Source organism: Pollicipes pollicipes, unplaced genomic scaffold (genome assembly GCF_011947565.3).
Source record: "Pollicipes pollicipes isolate AB1234 unplaced genomic scaffold, Ppol_2.1 Scaffold_7231;HRSCAF=8579_pilon_pilon_pilon, whole genome shotgun sequence".
Taxonomy (NCBI): domain Eukaryota; kingdom Metazoa; phylum Arthropoda; class Thecostraca; order Pollicipedomorpha; family Pollicipedidae; genus Pollicipes; species Pollicipes pollicipes.
In genome coordinates, this window is record NW_023597034.1 from 39,535,094 (window position 1) to 39,539,553 (window position 4,460).

Below are 4,460 nucleotides of genomic sequence, written 5' to 3' on the forward strand. Positions count from 1 at the left end.
GGCGAAAGCCTAACGTGCAGCAATGTTCGGCACAGTTCGTCCTGCCCTCTGACGTCATATGACCTTCGGCGTGGTCGCTGCCACCGACCGCAGGCCATACCTATCGGGGCAAGTGACAAGCACTTGAAGCGACTCGAACCTACCCCGCCACAGGATGGTGAATCGGAAAGCAGGCGCTCTAACCGACTGAGCCATCGACACGGCCACGGAATAATTTTTCCGCTAATTTTCCCCAAAACTATACCTAACCCAGCTGGTTACTCATTGTTTATGGGAACCATGAGCTTAGCCAGTCCGTTAAGTCCTCAAGTGACATCACATTGGGTGCGATTTTCCACAGGGAGCCTCGAAAGAGGCAGTTGCTCCGGAGTACGTCTGAATTTTGATGTGGTACCGTTGGGCCGACGAACGTTGTAACGAAATCACACACCCAACTCCCACTGAGACCACATAACTTTCGACAGGCTGCGCAATCAGCTCTATACGAGTGAGAGCCCCTGCCGCGTGACCCCGGACCGCTGAGGCGTCCCAGCCGCGGGTGACCTCGGCTGGGGCCAGGGAGTTCCGCGGCGGCCGGCGGTCCCGCGCTGCCCGCCCGCGCGCGCCGCAGCCGCCGGGCACGGATGTGAAACGACCGCGCGACCGGCGGCGCGCCGCAGTGGGCGCGGCGCGGCCGGTGGCGCACGGAGCGGCGCGTGGGACCGGCGGTACCGGACGGCGCGGCGTGCTGACGCGTCGGCGACTGGCGACGCGCGGGTGACGCAGGTAGGAGAGGGCTCGCGCTGACCCGTGTGAGGTGCAGCCAGCCACTGCTGACGCCTCAGGTGAGTGGTGTCCGGACTGGGACGGAGCTAAGCACAGGCAAGACCTGAGCCGCGTTCCCCATTAGCGACGAACCTACCTGAGTTGCTGCCTGTGACGTTTCGAGTGCCCTACGTCATGCATAAGCGACTATACGCCGAGCCGTAGGAGTTGCTGTGACGCACCACCTGTGACGTCAAGTTGCCACCTGTTGACGGCGTTTGGAAATGGGGAACGCGGCTCTGACGACATCCGGGACAGCCAGGTGCGTGGAAGGTTTCAACGTGATAGGTATCGAGGCCACAATGGACAGGACAGCGATAGTTTTCAAGGGCATGAGGCCATTGAGGCGGTGGCCATGATACATGAGGCAGAGCAGCCAGCGGTTATTCATAATGGACATCTATGTGGGACGATAGTCGTTAGCATGTCAGGCAGCACTGGCATCAAATGCGTCTTATCACGCACAGATAATCACGCCAGAAATCATGCTTATTGGCTGGCACGCAATATGACAATAGATGGATCATATGTACGACAATATACAATGAATATGACAAATGTAGGACAAGTACATTCTCCCAAAAGGAGGTAGATTTGTTACGCGCTTTAGAGGATGCAGGTTAGACCAGCACCAGCGTACGTGTCTTTGTAGAACCCACGGACGGCTGTTGGGATCAGACGCAGCACGGCAGGTGGAGCCGAACTCAAACGCGGAACGTTTTAGGCCGCTAGCTAACAGCCGGGCGTGGGAGCGAGGGCAAGGGCACTGGCCGCGAACGGCGGATGGCTCGCGGCGCACCCGACGAGCGCTGCGGCACCCCGCTGGAGCACCCCTCCCGGTCTGCTGATCACATCACACCACCGCCCTGCTATGCCGCACCCCGGATGATGTGACTGCAGACCGGATGTGTGCTGTTCACCCCGAGTGTAATCTCGTGACGCGGCTCGGCGTGTCCGCCTCAGAGAGGCCGGCGCGCTGCGCGGGCCCGGGACAGCGGGATCTCACCTTCGCTCCCCTCCGTCGACAGGGAGCCGGGCAGCTTCTGATCGGGTCCAGCGCAGACAGGTGCCAGCCGGGATGTCGCAGCAGACCATCTGCGTCCAGCGTCCGCTGCGCTGCGCGGATTGTGACGTCGACTTCCCCAGTACGTCTACGAGGGCGGGAGGGGAGGGCGTGATGCCGTGCTCTCTTGTGCGCATGGCGCCAGGTTTGGTACCGAGCCCCCCCCCCCCCCCCCCAGCACCTGTAGAGCTAGGCGTGATATTGAGTTCTCAGCATGCGTGGTGCTGGGTGAAACACCGAGTTCTCCGGTACGTGTGGTGTTGGGTGTGATATCGAGTTCACTGGCACGTGCGGTGCTGGGTGTGATATCGAGTTCTCCGGCACGTGTGCCTATCGAGGTTACCAGAGCGTTGGGGTTGGATATGCCGTGCGGGGCACGTGTCACGTCGTGCTCCCCCCCCCCCCCCCCCCATGTGCGTGTGTGTCTGGCTTCCCACCGCACGTTGGGCTGGGTGTGACGGTGCATTCTCCAGCACGTCTGGTGCTGGATGTGATGGGGAATCGTCCACCTCTGACGTATAGGGCTGGTGTGATGTCGAACCCACCAAGCGAACACAGCCCAGCGGCACGTGTGGGGCCGGCTGAGGTGTCCAGCTGGCGCTCGGTGACGAGCGTGACATTGCGCTGTTCGGTGCGAGTGTAGCTCGGCTCGACATCCATTGCCGTGCATGCCGAGCCGGATTCGCTGAAAACTCGGGAAGTGATTGCACAGCGTAATTGTTTTGTGACGTACGGGTGCGATACACGCGATTTTAAAAGGGGCTGAAAGTTCGCCGCGATTGAAGTCTTCAGTCCCGCGGCCACCCAACACTTTGGGCAGCGTGCAGCAACCAGTCAGTTGACAGCATCAGTCCCGTCGTCAGGCAACAGCCAAATCAGTCAACAGTCCCAGTCCCGTCTTCAGGCAACTTGTGGCCGTTTAAAAGTTACGGTGTGCACGTTAACAATTCACCGTTCATGAATCGGATACATGGCTACAAGGATACAAGGTTACTGTCCCCACCAGGCCTGCAGGTGTAGAACTTTTATCGAAGTTGCGTATTGGGTGAATAATTCCAGTTACGTTGCACGCGATTATGGCATTAACATTAAGCCATGTGTTTTAGATCTGTGGATGAAGGCCCTTCATGATGAAAAGGACCATCCAGACTGGTCATTTCATGGTAAGTTGGAAGAAAATGGTGCTGTGCATTTAGCGATGTATCCCCTTGATGTTGTTGCCTGCCTGTTCTCATCTTAAGATTTGCGACGTACTTGTTGCATAATTATTGAGGGGAGTGTCCCACATTTGTATGAAATTTTGAAGATCATTCAGCGCAGTTCACAACCCTGCCCTTTTTGAGACCAAACACCTCTAGTTTTTGGGCTATACGTACGAGAAGATGAGAAGACTATTTCTGAGAGATTGTTTCGTCGTCATCTAGGTATCTATGACGCTATAATTTCATTCGACTTTTGCCGTTTGATTAGCCATGCGGCCATCGAGGCCAATAAAAATGTTACAGTGGCGCCGTTTGTATATGGCGTTAGTGAGCACCATTTACAGATATGATGGTCGGCAATTGGCTCTCAGTCAACGTTGTACAGGGCATGATGACGTAATCAACAAGTGACGCATTGAATAGCGTGTTTACTAAACATTGATATTGCGTTGTCTAGAGCAGTCTTTTCCACTTAAAAATATTCTAATATCTATGAGTGAGATTATTCTATGATATCTGATGCTTGCTTCAATACCTTCGAATGTGGAGCATTTCCTTGTTCGCGGATGCATAGCAGGAATTAGTTCCCAGACGAATTTTCGCGGCATGAATTTCGTTTCCACTTTTCCCGCGGGAAATTGACCTTTCTGCATGCTTCAAGGTGCAGCCAGTTGTTTACTGATCTGCGCGGAAGTTTCTCTAATGCCTGCTGAAACGGTCAGCGTCCCAATTTCGTAAGTCCAGTTTCTAAGCCAGCAAGTTTTTCGGTTGGGTTGAGCTGGGTTTGACTGCGATGTTGGCTCAAGGCCTGCCGATCGTCATGATGTTCATGCTAAATGACGCTCCTATACCCCTGGTATTTCCGGATTTAAGGTCAGCTTCTTCGTTAATTGTATTATTGCTCTGCATGATGTTAAAGGGAAGGTTTCACATTTCAAGATATTGAAGCGAGCACCAGATATGACGAAAGAAGCTGACATATAACTATTGGTACACTTTTAAGAAGAAAAAACTGCCCTTTGCCACCACAGTTTCTTTGTTTAGTAAGTATGCTCTTCGGCAAGTCATTGTTTTATCACGTCATCGTACTTTGCACAATATTGTGCGAGGGCCAATTGACGGTCGTTATATCTGGGAATCTTGTTCACGAACGCCAGATATAACCGGCTCGACCATTACATTTTTCTCGGCCTCGATCACTGCATGGCTTATGGAATGGTAGGTATTGGATGACCTTATGATGGTGTTATGAATGTCAAGGTAACCACGAAATACTCTCCCCGAAGCACTCTCCTCCATTTTCGCGGGCTTAAAGCTCAGAAACTAGAGGGGTCTTAAGAACGGCAGGCCTGTGAGCTGCACCGAAACGGCTTCAAGATGGCTATTTCAGT

General features: G+C 54.1%; 1 long non-coding RNA gene across 2 annotated transcripts; it reads left to right on the top strand.

Moving 5' to 3' along the window:
- Positions 1-679: 679 nt before the first annotated feature.
- Positions 680-4,377, top strand: LOC119110430 (uncharacterized). 2 transcript variants are annotated; one of them, XR_005095487.1, is made up of 3 exons: positions 680-765; positions 1,833-1,949; positions 2,974-4,377. It is a non-coding gene; the product is annotated as an uncharacterized LOC119110430 (long non-coding RNA). The 2 variants fall into 2 exon arrangements; XR_005095488.1 differs by having other exon boundaries at positions 761-824.
- Positions 4,378-4,460: the final 83 nt, after the last annotated feature.